General features: G+C 38.5%; 1 protein-coding gene, 2 long non-coding RNA genes and 1 other non-coding gene across 54 annotated transcripts in view; 3 read left to right on the top strand and 1 right to left on the bottom strand.

The window, feature by feature from the left end:
• The window catches only part of LOC139965596 (carbohydrate sulfotransferase 15-like), a 46,471-nt gene extending 45,582 nt beyond the window's left edge, over nucleotides 1–889 (bottom strand). The window contains exon 1 of one of the 2 annotated variants that reach the window (XM_071968130.1): nucleotides 562–889. The gene's annotated coding sequence lies outside the window, so the exon portion shown is untranslated. The remainder of the gene's footprint in view (nucleotides 1–561) is intronic. The other variant, XM_071968128.1, reaches the window with a different exon arrangement.
• A 2,571-nt stretch (nucleotides 890–3,460) lies between these two features.
• On the top strand, nucleotides 3,461–3,533 carry Trnac-aca (transfer RNA cysteine (anticodon ACA)). Its single transcript has one exon. It is a non-coding gene; the product is annotated as a tRNA-Cys (tRNA).
• A 746-nt stretch (nucleotides 3,534–4,279) lies between these two features.
• On the top strand, nucleotides 4,280–8,998 carry LOC139965591 (uncharacterized). The gene is made up of 3 exons (XR_011792342.1): nucleotides 4,280–4,659; nucleotides 6,111–6,325; nucleotides 8,251–8,998. It is a non-coding gene; the product is annotated as an uncharacterized lncRNA (long non-coding RNA).
• A 5,674-nt stretch (nucleotides 8,999–14,672) lies between these two features.
• LOC139965589 (uncharacterized) overlaps nucleotides 14,673–19,736 on the top strand; it is a 31,395-nt gene continuing 26,331 nt past the window's right edge. For 42 of the 50 annotated variants that reach the window (XR_011792292.1, XR_011792293.1, XR_011792301.1 and 39 more), the window contains exons 1-6: nucleotides 14,673–14,811; nucleotides 17,325–17,418; nucleotides 17,885–17,990; nucleotides 18,468–18,569; nucleotides 18,976–19,069; nucleotides 19,534–19,638. This is a non-coding gene — a long non-coding RNA (uncharacterized lncRNA). The remainder of the gene's footprint in view (nucleotides 14,812–17,324; nucleotides 17,419–17,884; nucleotides 17,991–18,467; nucleotides 18,570–18,975; nucleotides 19,070–19,533; nucleotides 19,639–19,736) is intronic. The other 8 variants (XR_011792316.1, XR_011792311.1, XR_011792309.1 and 5 more) reach the window with 4 other exon arrangements.

Here is a 19,736-nt window from a genome sequence, read left to right as displayed (position 1 = left end):
TTGGGGAATTTATGATGTTCTTTCGAAAGATGTTACCAAATGTTGTTATTTTGTCGAGCCAGCGAAAAATACTAGCTTGTTTATCCCCATTATCTTTCTGACGGATCTCAGAATGGAAAGACCAAATGAAACCACGTACTTAATGTTCTTGTTTAATATTTTAAGGCATATACATGAAACCTTAAAGGGATAGTCCGGACGAAAAGTCTATTTTTGATTGATGTAAGAGGAATAATTATTCTGAGCATCCTGCTGAAATGTGCATTTAATGCTCACATGCATGGCATAAGTCGAGATATCGACAATTGATACTGTCATAGTTCGTAACAAAGTGAACTTGTAGCAAACAGGTATGATGTCATATAGTTGCAAATTAACAGCAAAACGTTTTGTTTTACTTTTTTTTTCACTGTCTTGTTTTGACTTTGGATTAAAGTAGTTTTCCAACCTTATCTTAGGCGATGTGAAGTTTACAATGTAGTGTATAACCATACTGGGATGTATCCCAGTTTTGCAGTAGGAAATGCGAAATATAAATTTTGAAGAAAATTATAAACATACCAACAAAATTTCATAGTGGCCTGATGTGACGCCACACCTGCAGTTTACTTCAAGTTCACTTCTGCCAGTGCAAACCGTGTCAACTGCTCCAAACGTCGTTATCTCTTAAAACTAGTAGATATGGATTGAATGCAAATGTTACCAGTTTGCGTATATCACTTGGTTCCTCTTTAAATTTGTCAACTGTAGTTTCCGCCTCTGGTCAATCTCTAGTTTGATATGCTTATACGCCATTGGAAATTGGCAACGGAGAGTTAAACGCATATCTTTGAAGGGACATTCCTGGTCGCAGGCTTTGTAACTTACATTCCAGAATGCCAACTGCAGTAACACATCTCAATAGCTTGTCTTTAAATCGAGATACGGTTGTTTGAATGTCAACTATATTAATTAACTAAACTCTCCATCACAGTCTATATAGGGGGGCTGTGATGTCATCGTGGTTCTTCAAAAGCTTTACTTTGTAATATTATAATCTTCTTGTTCGTTGTATCATTGAAAGGTGATACGTTTGGAGTGTACATGTTTAGCTACCGTTGTTTGCTGTACTGAGAATTTCATGCAAATGCTACTTTTGTGAGGAAATAATATTTCTCCGTCGATAAATGGTTTCAATATTATGAATACAAAGAAATAAATGATAAACAGTCGGCATCTGAAATAAAGCACCTGCTAGGATCGCAACGTCAGGCCCTCTACATGTAGCAAAAACAGGCAAATGATTTGCAGCTTAATTGTCATAATGACGTCATACTCTGTCATGTTGCGAGATGCATTCACAAATTCATTACCCCCCCCGAAAAAAAAAAAAAAAAAAAATACGTAGCAATACCAAGTGCTGCAAGGATGTGGTTTTTGACCCAAAGATGCAGAACATTTTCAGAAATTTTGTGAAGCATCAACTTCGCTTCAAAATGACTTCAAACAAGCCACTTATGTGTTGTAAAACTTGAAGGATTTGGCAACTTATCTACTCCTTGGCTCAGCCTGTACTGGTATATATACGCCATTATATCGACTATGGATGTTGGATCATTGAAGGCATATCGAAAGCCAGTACTTAATCCCGTGAACAAATAGTGCGTATTTGTCAGAATGTAGAGTAAACATCATAAGAAGTATTTTGTCAAATATTACAGCACTCATGGTAACCGCTCTTCTCGCATTGAGCAAAGGACAATGTACTATGTGCTATCGTGTAAAGGTTTACTCTGCCGAGTTTGCTTTGGGAATCAGTCCGAAATTAGGATCTCCACTGTGCTAAGAACATATAGGTGTTCAATGGATTATACCTCCTTCCTCCTGAAATGTCTTACAATGGCATGCATATGACGGATATAAATAGAGATGAAAGAGGGTGTGCATCTCTAATCGACAGGAATGCCACGCGGCGTAGTGTTTGTGTAACTGCATGGGCTATGTACGAAAGCAGAGAATCAGGCGCGTAGCCAAGGGGGGGGGGGGCGAAGGGGCAGCCGCCCCCCTTGAATGATTTTTTAAAATTGTTTTAATGTGTTTATGATATCGCTAGTAATTTCAAAAGAGAAAATGCTAAGATACAACTTACAAGGCCTGGGAAGTGCCATTTCCAGCGATCTGGGAGGCATTTTTACCCAAAATTTTCTTGTGCGCTACGCGCCAACCATGGTGAAAGCCGTCTTCCATTCTTGATCTGATCACTACCCAATTGCTATGTGTAATTCTCTCCATACATTGTTCAATGCTACAATTTACATGCGCGGATCCATTGGAGGGGTGGGGGGGGGGTGGTTAGTCTAATAGTTTTTAGTTTCGTACCGCAAACATGATATTTCAACAAAATGAGAAACCAGTGTATCATGTGCATTCCTAACAAAGCTTGGTTTCGAATATTTCAATCACTATTGTAATTGACATATACCGAGTTTAATTGGTAGGCCTATATGTCAGTTTAAATTGGTTTTAGCCGCTTAGAAACTGGTGGTTATCGACTTAACGTGACCCTAAGTGAATTAAAATTGGTACATGTTGTCAATTAAACTGGTATATAAATCGATTTAAATTAAAGTTAACTGATTTAAGCTAGTATAGCCTATATCGATTAACCGTGACTTGGTTACGATGGCGTGGGTAGGATATGGCAGTTGAAAACTTCTATGCTTCGGCACAGGGGGAGGGGGGGGGGGGGATTTGCTTGGGTGCAGCCCTTAGCAACTTTCATCCCAAAAATTGTTTGCGCGCTTCGTGATATTTTGTCCATATATATACACAAACATATATATATATATATACATATATATATATAGATATATATATATATATATATATATATATATATATATACATACATACATATTGCATTAACATAAAGTCTGTTCAAAGTATCTCTTTCGAGATCCGGCTTTAGGAATCACAAATGATTTCGAGTTGGTTAGCATCATGTTTGATCTCTAGAGTAAGGCAAACTATGTCACCAAAAACAGAACTAGTATTGTTCGATACAGTACGACCTTCCTTACCGGTTTCGAACCTCTGGACATACAATCAGCGTCCATAGCCTAGTTGGTTAGGGTGTCCGCGTACATAGCGGGAGGCCCGGGTTCGAATCCCGGTGGAGGCTGGAAGTTTTTTCACTGTTCTTGATTTTCCAACTCATTACGATTTTCATTTATATATATTCATTTGCCTTTGTCGTTTACCTCCATTGCATTAACATAAAGTCTGTTCAAAGTATCTCTTTCGAGATCCGGCTTCAGGAATCACAAATGATTTTCGAGTTGGTTAGCATCATGTTTGATCTCTAGAGTAAGGCAAAATATGTCACCAAAAACAGAACTAGTATTGTTCGATACAGGTGACAAACGCCTACAGTGGAATTACGACCTTCCTTACCGGTTTCGAACCTCTGGACATACAATCAGCGTCCATAGCCTAGTTGGTTAGGGTGTCCGCGTACAGAGCGGAAGGCCCGGGTTCGAATCCCGGTGGAGGCTGGAAGTTTTTTCACTGTTCTTGATTTTCCAACTCATTACAATTTTCATTTATATATATATATATATTGTTTATTTGTTTGCTGAAATATTCGCATCAGTTACTCCGTTGGGCAACTATGTCAGATGGAGATTGATGAGGGCGAGAAACTTCTTCAAATGAATTCATAATGTGGAAGAATCCAGTGCGATAAGTACTGGCCCCAAACTGTAGCTAAACAACGCCAATTTTTGTGTGTGTATATATATATATATATATATATATACATAGGCTATATATATATATTCATGAATATATATATATATATATATATATTCATTTGCCTTTGTCGTTTACCTCCATTGCATATATATATATATATATATATATATATATATATATATAAACCAAAACAATTCCTTTACAATTACGACGGAATCGGATTAAAATAATCCGACGAGGATTAAAATAATCCGAATTTCTAAAACTTCTGCTCAATTCAGCAGAAATCAGTAAGTCGCTTTGCCTTTACAACCATGCCGACATCTTCTCTATAAAATAGTTTCAATTCCTGCTACTCCTTGTCACTTTCGGTGATCATGCACTGAAGAAGAGCTAGTTTTGCTCGAAAGCTCTGCAAAAACCAAACATTGGCTGTTTTACTTCCAATCACTTATAGTGTATCTCACTCGAGATCCAGCCTTTCTCTACACTGAAAAAATAAACTAGTCAATATTGCCACGGACTAACGTTAAATTAGTCTGTAACGTTAGTCACTGCACACGGACTAGCAAAAATCTTCGTTTGATCGCTGCTTCTTAGTTAGTTTACACTGACTAAGGAAAATATAATCGCAGCTTAGTCGGTGGCGACGGACTAATGTATTTTAACCCATGGACTAAGAACGATACGGACACCCGATTTACGCCATAATCGTAGCTTAGTCGGTGTCGACGGACTAATGTATTTTAACCCAATTCGATTCACTTCAATTTGGAAACCTAGAGGCAACGGCAGCTTGCTGGGCTTGGCATAGTTTCATACGATCACTCTAAGCAACTTTCAACCGTAAATCACCCAAGAAGGTCTTTAGAAGAATGGAGGTATTAACTGCATCATCGGCCTACCTGTTATTCCTTTAACTTGAAGGTAAAATTAAAGTTAATTGTTAGGCCACTGGCACTAGTACTGTATTATGGTTAGTGTAACGCTACCGTTGTCACGTTGGCGTTTCGCAATACACAAATGCAATGACAGTGAGTAGCCTATAGGCTTCTACTGGGTACTGCAGTGCATTCTCAACACTAAAGTGTGCATCCTAAACACCAATTAACAATGTGTTATGTGTGTATTGGGCTAGATTGAACAGTGGCACATAATCTTCTTATTTATTCCCAAACAAATGCTGGAACTATAAGTCTCAATAGTTTATTTGAAGTCTACACTCATTTGGTAAAGATTTCCTGTAATTTCCCATGTGAATCTAAATGGGTAGGCTTTGTGATATTGAATAAGCAAGGCTAGACCTTCAAACGTACAGTCACAGTAGGCTGAACAAATTATGTTGGCTAGTCAACGGTATTATATTTTTTTATGAGCAGTCAGGATGCACGCTTCAGTTCTATTTAACCTTTTCATTTATCATTTTTTAGTATTTAATTTCCGGTCACGCCCAGGAAACAATTGCGACATTCCTTCACGGTCGACTTGCTTACTGTAAGAAGTATTAACCGTTTTTTCTCAGGAAAGCTTGATAGTCTGAAGTTATTATAACATGTGCTTTTAGTATACTGCCAAAAGAGTAAGTTGTTGTATTTGTATTGATATTTTATGTAGAAGTAACGGAAAATTTAGTATGTTTAGTTTGGTCTAATTGCACGTTTTTTTTCTGTCCAATGTAGTGCAGGGTTCACTTGCGCGAATTCAAATTATTCTGTTTATGTATATGTATATGCATCGATTCTTAGATTATGATGTTTTTTTGACATTTATTTGTAATTCAAGCATATCTGTTTAGTAGCAAAATTTAAAGGTTAAGATTAATTAGTTTTCTCTTTTTGATCCTAGATTGAATGAAAGTCATTGGCGTAAATAATAGATCAGATGATACAGTTTAACGCAGTTGCTAAAACTCTGGGTATTCTCTAGTCTTCGCCGGTCCATTATATACTTTAGTACTACTAGTAAGACTATATCAAAACGACCGAAGACAAACTTAGTGTAACAAAGTACTGATTCTCCTCTAGCCTAGGTCTAAACAGGCTTGTTATGTGAGCAAGCAAAATAACAACTAAAAACGATTAGGCCTATAAATAAGTTGGCTCAGTGCATTTCTGTTTCTAAAATGTTATATTTTTAAAGATCATAAAAACAAACAAAGATTTAGCCCATGTTTTATTATCTCTGTATTCTGGGCATTTGATTCTGGTTGCAATGGTGATGACACTCTCGTTCAAATTTTCAGCTTTATACAGTCTGCTTCAAACTTTGGGATTGTTTTTTGAGACTATAGTGGAAGCAAATCTCACATAACTTTGTGGTGACAACTTTATTATTTTTTTTTTTCAAATGATGAATACTTTGCTGTTTCTTTCTTCCAGCAGGAATTGAAAAGCCAAATATCTAAGTCAAGGGTGAGCTTTCCTGTGATGTACGACACCAGTGTGGAGGCAACAACAGAAGAGGAGAACTGTGTTATATATGGCTTAAAGACATGTTTTAAGATGATATATTGGTACCCTTCGCAGAACAAAAGAGTTTATCCAAGAGTCCAAAAAGCAAAGGAACAAGTACCATAGAGAAAAAAGATGGAAGAGTGAGTTTAACTATTGTACCCAACTGTTTAATGATATTTAAGATACTTTTCATAACCTGTTTTAAAAAAAAAACCAGTCTAGTATATCATTTACATGCAAGCTTCATAAGTTTGGTCAAATTTTCACTGATCTGTAGAGCGGGAGTCCAGAGGGTTTGGTTAGCTGGGAAGGTAACCAATTGCCTGGTACATCACAATGTTCACAATGCATTCCTGTATATGAAACCTGATGACTGGCAAACCGACTGTGGTGGATGTGGCTGGGAGAGCAATTTTAAAGTCACCTAATAGCTAACCTAGAGCAGCTTTCATGGTAACCACATCAAAGTAAGAACAATGTGTCAGGTATGGCCCCAAGAGCAACAAATGGCCATTGCCAGTAATTATTGGTGGTGGGGTACCCCTGCCAGTGATCTATAATTGACCCCTCACGGCTGACCTAGGTCAGCTCATGAGGTAACCACTTGAAACCTACTGGAAAATGTTGGTTAGGACTTCAGATACAAGGGATGGGCATTGCCAGTAATTTTTATTGGTGGGGTACCCCTGCTAGTAGACCCCCAATATGCCCATCCCCTCATTGACCTAGGTGAGCTCATGATTTGACCAGTTGAAACCTACAGGAAAATGATAGGTATCACTTCATATGTAAGGATGGGCATTTCCAGTATTTTATATTGGTGGGCCACCACTGCCAGAGTCCGCCCATCCCTTACATATAGAATCCTGTCAATAATTTTCCAGTAGTTTTCAACTGGTTAAATCATGAGCTGACCTAGATCAATGAGGGGGGGGGGGCTTTTTGGGGGTCTACTGGAAGGGGTACCCCACTAATATAAATTACTGGAAATGCCCATCCCTTACATATATATAGAATCCTGCCAATCATTTTACAGTAGTTTTCAACTGGTTACCTCATGAGCTAATCTAGGTCAATGGGGGATGGGCATTTTGGGGGTCTACTGACAGGGTTACCCCACCAATGTAAATGACTGGAAATGCCCATCCCTTACATATGAAGTGATACCTATCATTTTCCAGTAATTTTTCAACTGGTTATCTCATGAGCTGACCTAAGTCAATGAGGGAATGGGCATTTTGGGGGTCTACTGGCAGGGGTACCCCCCCCCCCAATATAAATTACTGGAAATTCCCATCCCTTACATATGAAGTGATACCATTTTCCAGTTGTTTTCAACTGGTTACATCATGAGCTCATCTAGGTCAATGGGGGATGGGCATTTTGGGGGTCTACTGGCAGGGGTACCCCACCAATAAAAATTACTGGCAATGCCCATCAGTTGTATCTGAAGCCCTAACCAACATTTTCCAGTAGGTTTCAAGTGGTTACCTCATGAGCTGACCTAGGTCAGCCTTGAGGGGTCAATTATAGATCACTGGCAGGGGTACCCCACCACCAATAATTACTGGCAATGGCCATTTGTTGCTCTTGGGGCCATACCTGACATATTGTACTTACTTTGATGTGTTACCATGAAAACTGATCTAGGTTAGCTATCAGGTGACTTTAAAATTGCTCTCCCAGCCACACCCACCACAGTCAGTTTGCCAGTCGTCTGGTTTCATATACAGGAATGCACTGTGAACATTGTGATGTACAAGGCAATTGGTTACCTTCCCAGCTAACCAAACCCTCTGGGATCCCGGTCTATTGGGATCATTATTAACATGATTAACATAATTATTAAGCTTTGAGAAATAACTTGGTGTTATGCTGTGCAAAGCTAATAATAATTTGGTAAAAGCTGCTATTCCTGGCTTATAATTTGAGGAACCTAGATTTAAATGTATACCTCCCAATATGTTATAAAATTTTAATGTAAATGTATGTTTATGATAATGTGAGTTATCATGTGCTATATCTGTATCTGTGCTTACACGTATATCATATTTTCTGTTCACAGGTCAATAATGGTGCAGATTTTGGCTTCCTGAAGACAAGTGGGAGGCCATTTGTAGTTAAGAGAAACACTCTTTGTTAGTGAAGACTTAACTGGTGTCGATTTGGGGTACCACTTTAAAACGAAAGTCATGAGGAACCCTTGCCCAAGATTCAACTTTGCATTATTGTGCAGTGCTATACTATTGCGATTCATGTTTGATCTATTAACTTGTCTTAACTTTGTTGGAAACAAAAATCAGATTTTCAGATTTTATTTACAGTGATTTCTTCTCTATCTGTCGAAAGTCAGCCTTTTGTAGACATCAGAAGTTTTATCAGAAATAAATACTGCCAACGTACACATTATTTGTGTTTCTTCTGCTCTCTTTTCTTTCAGTGATACTAGTCAGTGAAACTAGTCGGGTTTAATTCTTTCAGTGAATCTAGTCAGTGCAACTAGTCAGTCGATACCGACTAAGAAAGGTTAGTCGGGAGAGGCACCGTCCTGACTAATGTAAAACCTGCTATAAACTAGTCGGTGGCTCATATAAATTAGTCGGTAAAGACCGACTATTGTCACCAACTAATGTAACTGACTAATATACATTTACCGACTGAGAAATTGTTGATCGACTAAGCTGACGGACTAAGATGACCGACTAAGAAATCCAACTGACTAAGGAATAAATTAGTCGGTATAGCAACTGACTAAGGCTATGTTAGTCGGGAGAGGCACCAGATGGACTAACGTTTTGTTAGTCGGTGAACCAATTCAAGTTTTCAGTGTACATGCAGCATAGTTGTTTAACAGTTTTTCCGTTATTCCTATCTATATCTTTCACTGTTTGTATCTAATTGATCCAACTATGCTTCAAAATGGAGAGCACCTTTGAAACTTTGAAAACGCTTCGACGCCTTTCAGAAAAACGGGTTAGGTATCGGCATCATCTTTCCAACTACAGACTATACCGTAAAAAAAAAAAACGGTACCAAAAGGACTTAAAATCAAGGTCCGTGCTGGTTTACCACTTTCTGATAGCGACAGCTTTGCCAATTGGAAAGGAATCCTTAAGAATGCTTCGCTTGAATTAATGGCTGTGCAAATAAGTATTTGTCGCAAAACCATTCACGAACTTAACCAGCAAATTGATTCCAAAACCAGAAAACTGCAAAAAGAACTCCCCAAGAACGAGTTCGAAAGAAAGCTTGACTCCACCTCCAAAATTTGCTTGAACCTCTCACATACCCTAGCTTCAAGACAATGTCACAAATTGAAGAGGGATAATGTCACGCAAAGAGTTAAGTCTTCTGGTGTAACCCAACTTGAAACCTCAAAAAGAACCAGGTCTCGCAGATTCCGTCGGAAAGAGATACAGACCGCATGCAACACCACCAAAAGTGCAGTTGTTACCATTGATTGCCAACTCTCGGCAGGAGAAACAAACCTACTCTCCAAAGGTCTAAATGTTTGCCCTAAACGACGGCAATTTAACGCTCAGAAACTTTCTCTTGACCTAAATCTGTTCTATCGACGCTTACGTCTCCGTGAATTTTTTGCCGACGAAAATGGCAATAACAGAACGCAACAAACCAACGACTTGCATTCCAATTTTAAGCCAAAAAGCTCGTGGAATCCACCCAAGGCCCATTGTGCGCCTCATGAATCATTTATTTCGGCCATTGAAGAGGATGTTAAAACACAGACCTCCACCCCAGACTTCCGCGACAATCTCAACAAAACTGAGAGACAGGCCATTCATGAACTCCGGAAGCGCGATGACATTGTCATCAAGCCAGCCGACAAGGGTTCTGCAATTGTCGCTATGGGCAAACAATTCTACAGAGAGGAAGCCAACAGACTACTCGGCAACCCTCAACACTACAAACTCCTAGATTCTGATCCTACTCAAGAAATCACACAAAACGTGAAAAGAGTCATCCTAAAGATAGTCTCTAACGGTTCCATTGACCGCAAGTTAGGCCAAATCCTCCTGGAAAACGACCCAAAATCTGGTCGCTTTCATTTTCTGCCTAAAATTCACAAAGAAGGCAATCCCGGGAGGCCCATAATATCGGGTAATGGTACAGCGACTGGAAAAATTTCCAAATTCGTGGATCTCCTCATCCAACCTCTTGTTTCGGCCCTACCGTCCTATGTGCAGGACACTACGGATTTCATCCGGAAAATTGGGGAAATAAAAAATCTTCCCTTATCTACTCTGTTAGTTACCTTGGATGTGTCTTCGTTATACACAAATATCCCTAATGAAGAGGGCATTTCGGCCTGCACAAAAGCATTCAAACCGAAACGTGGCAAAACCCCCACGAAGAAAGAATTGGCCGAATTAATGCAACTTATCTTAACCAACAATAATCTGGTATTTGGCAACAAACACTACCTCCAAATTCATGGCACCGCAATGGGTACCAAAATGGCACCGTCTTTTGCCAACATCTTTATGGGAAACCTCGAGAAAGAATTTCTATCTCGACAAAACTTGAAACCACACACGTGGTTACGTTACATTGACGATATCTTTATGATATGGACCCATGGTGAGGCAAATCTAAAACTCTTCATTGATGACATAAACTCGTTTCACCACACTATCAAATTCACTGCTGATTTTTCTGGACATGGCGTTCACTTCCTGGACACCACTGTGACCCTACAAAATGGTTCACTCAAAACAGACTTGTTCAATAAACCCACGAACAAGCACAACTACCTCTTACCAAGCAGTTGCCATCCACGTCACTGTACCAGAAATATTCCGTACAGTCAAGCGTTGCGCATTCGACGCATTTGCTTCTCTGAAGTCGATTTTGATTCACGCACTAAAGAACTGTCACAACACCTCCTAAACAGACAGTATTTTCGGGGTACTATTGAAAATGCCATCAAAAAAGCTAAAAGCAAACCCCGTACCGAAACATTGACGTACAAAACTCGTCAAACCAGTTCCAAAAGGGTACCATTGGTTACTGAATTCCACCCTGGTCTCCCACCACTGGCTAATATTATTCAGAAGAACTTTCACCTACTTCAAGGCACCGAACGCCTGAAATCAGTTTTCCCAGAATTACCTGTCATCGCTTTTAAAAGACCCAACCTACGGGACATCTTAGTTCGGGCATCCTTTCGGGATGACACCCCATTAGGGAAAAGCAAAACAGAAACTGCAGGATCATCGCCCTGTACACAAAATTGCAAAACGTGCTTACTTGTCGATTCGACCGGGGCCTTTCAGAGCAATCAAATCAAACGCACGTTCCAAATTCGGCACAAAATTAACTGCCTATCCAAAAATGTCATTTACCTCATCTACTGCAATATTTGTAACTTACAATACATTGGAGAGTCAAAAAACACTCTTAGAATGAGAATGACACAACATATAGATCGGCGATCAAAACAAAAAAGATCTACCAACCTGTTGCAAATCACTTCAATCTCCAAAATCATTCAATTGAGAATTTGCGTGTTATTGCCATTGACCAGAACGATTCTTGGACAGATAAATCTAGGAAAGCGAAAGAAAATTTCTGGGAACTAAACCTAAAGACCACGGCACCATTCGGTTTAAACATCAGAAACGATTTGCCGTCCCAGATAAACCAAAACAATTCCTTTACAATTACGACGGAATCGGATTAAAATAATCCGACGAGGATTAAAATAATCCGAATTTCTAAAACTTCTGCTCAATTCAGCAGAAATCAGTAAGTCGCTTTGCCTTTACAACCATGCCGACATCTTCTCTATAAAATAGTTTCAATTCCTGCTACTCCTTGTCACTTTCGGTGATCATGCACTGAAGAAGAGCTAGTTTTGCTCGAAAGCTCTGCAAAAACCAAACATTGGCTGTTTTACTTCCAATCACTTACCTAATTCAATTATTGTATCTCACTCGAGATCCAGCCTTTCTCTACATGCAGCATAGTTGTTTAACAGTTTTTCCGTTATTCCCATATATATACACACATATACATATATATATATATATATAGGGGCGAAGCTTGTAGGCAAACTATCTAAGCGTAGCGCCACCATAAGTTGCACTATCTATTTTGCAATTACTAGCGATATCATAGAAAAAAAAACAGTGAACCCATATCGATGTGGATCATATCAGGCGCGTATCCAGGATTTTCTAACCCGGGGGGCGCGAATTACTATCTAAGCGGAGCGCCACCATCGGTTGGCGCGGAGCGTACAAGAAAATTTTTGGTTTTGATACCCCCCAGATCACCGGAAATGGCACTTCTCGGGCTTGAAAATGAGCAACCAGATGTACACTTTTGCCTGAGAACCAAGTATCTCCCAAAAGTTTTTTTTCCATCCATAACCTTTTTGAAGATTGTCACCAGTCACACATCATGTTCGACCTCATTGCATGTCCTATGGATGATTGCTTTTGTAGGTGATTCGTCACGGCCCACAATATCCGAAAGTCCCACTTTTCAAGGTTTTAAGCCCATTACTTGTTGAGAATTTGAAAATTCACATTTCTCGTGAATAAAATCACTTCAAAACATACCCATAATGTTGCACAAAATTCAATCTACGGATAACCAATATAGAAAAACCTCCTTGAACCCCTAACAGACAGGTACAAATTGCACGAGTAGAGGAAGGTATGATGAATAATGTTGGTGAGGAAATTTTCGAAAATTCCGACACAGTTAATTTATTGGTGTAGAAATATTAAAACCTCTTATAATGGCTATTGTAAAACTTGGTTGAAGGAACAGAAAAATAGCAGATATTTCCGATATCAGGTATATCGAAACCGAACACTACACACATAGGCGTAGGTCCCGTAGGAGGCGGGGGCTGCAGCCCCCCCCCCCGCAACCAAATTTTTTCCAATTTTTTTCGGACACCTACTGAAAGAAAAATAAATAGCAATGAATAGCTTAAAAATGATCTCCGTGGTAATTAAAATAAAGTTCTAAGCTTGGCTGACATTACTACTGTAAAAGAGAGTTTTGACATAAATGGATCTGTATGCTTTTTCTCCATCTACATAAGATATTTGGTTGTTTACATTAGCATTTGGCGGTATACTGTGCAACTTTCACGGACCGTGCGGTACACGATGCCATGCAATATAATGACCGATGTTTGCTTATATGATATTGGCATCGATATGCTGAACGCGCGAAAAATTTTGGCTTTTTTTCGGGCAAGCCATTACAGCCCCCAAATCCAATTGGGCTCCTACGCCTTTGACTACACACATAGACAGTTTTTGAGGCTGTTCATCGTGGAAAATGCATTTCAATGCTCACTGATATGATGTTATATCTGCTCTTTGCTTTACAAATTCGAACAGGCGTGTAGCGAGTAATTGCCTGTAGGCAAACTATCTAAGCGAAGCGCCACCATGGGTTGGCGCGAAGCGTACAAGAAAAATTTTGGCCGAAAATGCCTCCCAGATCGCTGGAAATGACACTTCCCAGGCCTTGTAAGTTGCATCTAAGCATTGTCTATTTTGAAATTACTAGCGATGTCATAAAGAAAATTTGCTCGGGGGGGGGGGGGGGCGGTCGCCCCCTTCCCGAAATGTTCCCCGACGACTCGGTCGAGTTCAAGACCAGCCACAGTTGGTTTCATATAGCACAATTCTACAATTGTTTAAGGCGTCCATACACACACACGCGTTATGATAGACCATATATAGTATTTATATAGATACATTAGTGAGAGAGGAAAAATGGAAACGTCAAAAATGGAGTTGTCGATGTAAGGGGTAGGGTGAGGCGCACACCCCTTCCGTAATCCTTGATCTGTCACTGGCTACCTGTGTATATAATAGGGATCAGCGCTTTAACTATGACTGTTCCTCTTTCTCTTCCCTAGGTCTTGGCTATCTTCTCCTCCCTCCTTTCTCCTTTTTCCCTCTTTTTTTCTTTTTCTTTTCCCTTCCTTCCTCTCCTCCTTTTCTTTTTTCCCCCCTCCTTTTCCCTCTTTTCTTCTCTTTTTTTCTCTCCTCTTTTCCTTACCCGGGGGGCGCGCGCCCCCAACGCCCCCCCTGGATACGCACCTGCATATATATGATTGTACGTACTTACACTCATACACAAGATGTACACTACAGACATTATGATAATAATCATGAGTGACAACTTACTATACGGTCACAGGTCACAGAAACGACCACGAAGAGTAATTTACCTCATGAAGTTTTAGCCACCGCCAAATCTCACGCCTTATTTTCTAGCATTTTTGTTGATAGCCATACTAGATACTATATTCCCCCACCTAAAATACTGGGGGACATGTCCCCCGCCCCCCCCCCCCCCATGATCGCCGCCCATGCTTCGGCAGGTCTTGAAAGGGACGAGATTAGTGTATATAAGCCAATGGAACAATTAATTTTGGTGCGACACCTTCCAGGGCGCGACAAATTTGAAACAGGTCAGGAGATCAAAGTTCATTTTAGGACTGATTGCGACATCGTCAAGTCTGGTAGTGCAGAGCCATAGCATGATAGAAATTGATAAGGTTTCTATGTGCAGAGCACACGTGCAACTAGTGCAAAATCGCCACGCTTGTTTCACGATCCAACTGCCACAGGTAAGATAAACCTAAGAAAGATAAACATCTGACTGTATTTTCACAGTAATAATAGCATGAAAAAGGAAAATAGCAACCCAGACCAAGGAATAGTTCAATAACCAAATGGGAGTAAACGATTTGCCTCGAGTTACGTTACTAGTAATAGTACCAAGTATGCTTTTTCTTCTCTAACTAAGCAGTAAGATGTAGCAGAGCTCGCTCCCTGCTGGAAGTAGCATGTTAGGCTAATATAAGTATAACTTTATAAGCCTAGCCCATGCTAGTCTAACCAAACAGTAACGGTTCACGTTTGTTTCCTTAACTTTGGTCAAGTGACATTAACCTAAGCTAAAGTTAAGCCTGTAACTATGCAAGATTTCAATCAAACAAAACGTCAGTTACTCTCTTCTTTTTTTTTGTGTCAAAATCTCAGTGAATCAGGAAGAAATTCAGCTAGGCCTATCCCTTGCTCCTTGAGTCCTTATGCTATCTAGGCCTAGTCTTAACCAACAACAAAAGGCGATACTATGTAGTATGTGCTACTAGCCCAAGGCTACTTAAAAGTTACACTAGTATTAGGCTAGAAGTATTAGAATATTTTGTGATATTTTGATCTAGGGCCTAAGTCCAATGGGGAAAAACCCAGCTATACTAAACTTGAATGTGTTTGAGATATGATTATGAAGTGCAAAATCCAATGACTGGTCGTCAAAAACCTAAGTCCTAAGACGATTCACTCAGAATTCCAATATCAAGTGTAAACCAAGAAACTATTCAACTCTAGTCATAAAGTCATAGGCTGTAGTCATACTAACCTAGGCTAGCCTAGTCATACTTGAAAGTTGAGATTAAATTAGATCCAGTAGACACAACCGCCAGTGACTTATTTCTCTCAAAAATGAATGAAAAAAAGTGAAACAACATTAATTTTGCATGAAAGAAGGTGTCTTTGTTAGAATGAACCACAAGTTAATACCAATATAAGTGAGCAGAAGATGATGGAAGGTAAAAATTTTGAGCAACTACTACGGTATAATGGTACTACCATTAGGCCTATACTGTACTCTAGAGCCTAGAGGTTGCTCAAAGTTTTCATATTCAGAAAGAAACTACACCACATGTCTCATTTCTGTAAAAATATTAAAATGAAGACACTCCCAGTTAAGCTAAAAACATTTCATTGTGGAAATCTGCAAATATAACAGCAAAACCCACAGCAAAACCTATGCATGGCATTTGATTTGTGGAAAAAGTTGCGGTGATGTTAATTGTTGGTTCACTATAGGCCTACCTATCCAGTTACACTACAGTTGCCCATACTCCAATTTGGCCAAAGTAGCTTGCAAAGATAGCCATAAAGTTAAACAAATTCAGCCATGGCGAATATGCACTGGTTTTAAATTATGGCGGAAACTAACTCTCTTGTTTTTTTGGCAAATTCACAAAGTTTCTTTAAAGCTGTATTGTAGGTCAAATATCTTGAACCTTTATTAAATATTGGTAATACACTGTCAATCAACTAACATAGCCTAATGTTTAAGTCTTTTGTATGTAGGCTAATCAGTTATTGCCAAAGCAGAGAACTTGTTGTGTACTTTTCCTTTTGGCAGTTTAATTTGTAAGTCCTAGTCTGCAACAACCTACATGTCTGTACTTGTCTCGATTTGGGGAGGGGGGGGGAGGGTAAGGCTATCAGCCCTGGTCTAAGAGGGGTAGCTACCTGCCCCGGTCTAAGATGGGATAGATTGTAATCCCCCCAAATAAATTTTTAATTTTCACATCGGTACTCCCAACATATGCCATACTACAGGCCTACAGTAAGCCATATTCTAATGGCACAAATTTTGAGCTGGAATTTCATTGTAAATTTACCTTTCTTCTAAGAATGTCACAATTTTTAACACTGCAGACCATTAGAGTTATGCAGCATACACTACTAGGTATGTTTTAAGGGGGTGAGAGGTTGAAACTAAACAAGGGTTTGAATTCTTCTGCAGTTTGGACGCTTTGAAAAATTGGTGTCCAACCAATCTGAAACTAGGCTACAGTACATTCTATGAATTCATTGTTTAGTTGACCAGATTTACATATCAAAGTAACTTGCCTTATAACTGCCAAACCATCTGTTGTGTACTAGGATAGTCAATTATCATACTTTTAACATACTTTTTATCATACTTTTTACAGGATTGATGCCAGAAGTAACCCTACTGTTTGAAATTTAATATTTTTGACGGTCTGAAAATGTAGTTTAGCGGTCCTGACAGCCCCACTGTAAATTAATCTTTAACTAATTCCTTTTTTGGATACATCTTGAATACATTGCTCTGTGGTTATTGCTATCTGTTGCTTTCTGGGGTGTGGGCTTGCATTTTGAAAAAAGATGTGCGTTCACTTATATCAGATTTTTTTTCTGATTTAGAAATTGAAACCATTGACCTGTTCTACTTGGCATCATGATCAGTGAATAAGGTTCGTGCTGCAATGATAAAACTAAATTGTTATTCATATTTTGTTACGATTATTTACAGGAAAGATGAATATTGTTGCCAAAAGGAAGGAAGATGAGGTGTTATGCTTCAGCAGCAGAAAAGAGAGTTTGGGCTTGACTTGGCCTTTCTAGAGGTACGAATCTATCCCTAGCTTTATTTTAATTATCAACTACTTCATGTTTAAGTTTTTCAAGGACCAATTTTATATCCTAAACAAAATAATGCAACAAAAGACATTCTCAGTAAATTGTCCGACATTTGTACAAATCATTTGGTCTTTGCGACACAACATTTCTTGTGTTGCGTTTGACAGGAATATACTTATTGATATGGAAAGTTATGTTGCAAAATTGTTATGATTGTAGAAAGCTTACCTAAGTATTAATTTTTCAATGCAAATTCCATGGATCCTACTGTGATGAAATATTTATACCAACTTTGACTTCTCTGAAGACAAAATGGACGTAATTCTGAGTACGGATGGATTGGAAAAATACAGAAGAGTAAAGAAAAACCCAATTTTTATACCAAAGAGGATTGCCATATGATGTTGCAAACTCATTTTGATTCAATCACATTTTTCCCCTCAATATTTACAGAAACATTGCACTTTTATGTGGAGAGAAAAGACGATGCAAAGACGATGAAAAGTTTTTCAATCTCTGAAGGAGAAGCAAACTAACTGAAAACTTCTCAATTTTAAAGGTTTAAATTTTGTTCTTTTCAACCCTTAACATATTGCCAATTTAGAAATTGATGAAAGACCTATGACATGTATTTTGACTTGTCCAGAAGCACCACCTGCCTAGCGTTAGTTAAAGAAACCGTGTTTATTTCTTTAATGGTTGTGATCATGGTGAAAATAGTTTGGAAATGTGTGATGTGGTATCCTGTCATGTTTTTTTTCTAGGCATAAGTTTGATGCTGCAATGATTAAAATATATCGCCGCTTTGAGTTTCAGTGAAGAAAGACAAACTGAAGGAAATCTTCTGAGCAGCAACGATGTATAACTTAATTCTTGCATACTTTCACTAATTTATCATGAGGCATTGCCGGAATTGTTGTCCAGGATAGATGTTGTCAAGGGTGGTGTTGTCCAGGGTGTTGTCCAAGCTTTTTGTATCAAATTTGTTATTATTTATTATATGTTGTGAATAATCACTTTCGTTCTCAATTCTCAGCAGGAGAGATTGACATAGATGTTGACAGTAAAGAAGAATTTGTCTTTAATCCTGGACAGGAGCAGAAAAGGGAATGTAGTGCTTTCCCTAGCATTTAAAAAGGTATGAATATTGACCTTACTAAAAAATAACTTTCATGATGTGTGTATGTACTGATTAAACATTTCTGACTTATAAAATCATGACATTCAGTGATTTATACAGGTATGTTGATTCAGAGATGCTATCTATTCTTAAAGAATCTTAGAAGATGTGTTTATGAACTGAGTTCAACATTTTTGACTTTTATGGCCATAGGCAAGTTTTGTGCTGCAATGATGAAAATATATCGCCGCTTTGAGTGTCAGTGAAGAAAAGACAAAGCTGAAGGAATTATTCTGAGCAGCATGGAAATGTTCTATTGTCCTTTTAAGGAATGTATCAATTTTTGCTGTGTCAAAGTTTGGTTTAATGAACCTGAATAAATTTTCTGTTATTGTTATTCATATTTTGTTACGATTATTTACAGGAAAGATGAATATTGTTGACAAAAGAAAGGAAGATGAGGCTTTATACTGCAGCAGCAGAAAAGCAAGTGTGGGCTTAACTATGCCTTTCTAGAGGTATGAATCTATCCCTAGCTTTATTTTAATTATCAACTACTTCATGTTTAAGTTTTTCAAGGACCAATTTTATATCCTACAAAATGATGCAACAAAAGACATTCTCAGTAAATTGTCCGACATTTGTACAAATCATTTGGTCTTTGCGACACAACATTTCTTGTGTTGCGTTTGACAGGAATATACTTATTGATATGGAAAGTTATGTTGCAAAATTGTTATGATTGTAGAAAGCTTACCTAAGTATTAATTTTTCAATGCAAATTCCATGGATCCTACTGTGATGAAATATTTATACCAACTTTGACTTCTCTGAAGACAAAATGGACGTAATTCTGAGTACGGATGGATTGGAAAAATACAGAAGAGTAAAGAAAAACCCAATTTTTATACCAAAGAGGATTGCCATATGATGTTGCAAACTCATTTTGATGCGATCACATTTTTCCCCTCAATATTTACAGAAACATTGCACTTTTATGTGGAGAGAAAAGAATATGCAAAGACGATGAAAAGTTTTTCAATCTCTGAAGGAGAAGCAAACTAACTGAAAACTTCTCAATTTAAAGGTTTGAATTTTGTTCTTTTCAACCCTTAACATATTGCCAATTTAGAAATTGATGAAAGACCTATGACATGTATTTTGACTTGTCCAGAAGCACCACCT

The sequence above is a fragment of the Apostichopus japonicus genome, chromosome 3 (assembly GCF_037975245.1).
Source record: "Apostichopus japonicus isolate 1M-3 chromosome 3, ASM3797524v1, whole genome shotgun sequence".
In the NCBI taxonomy this organism is placed as follows: Eukaryota; Metazoa; Echinodermata; class Holothuroidea; order Aspidochirotida; family Stichopodidae; genus Apostichopus; species Apostichopus japonicus.
The sequence above is the reverse complement of the archived record's forward strand: the minus strand, read 5'-3'. Positions and strand labels throughout refer to the sequence as shown.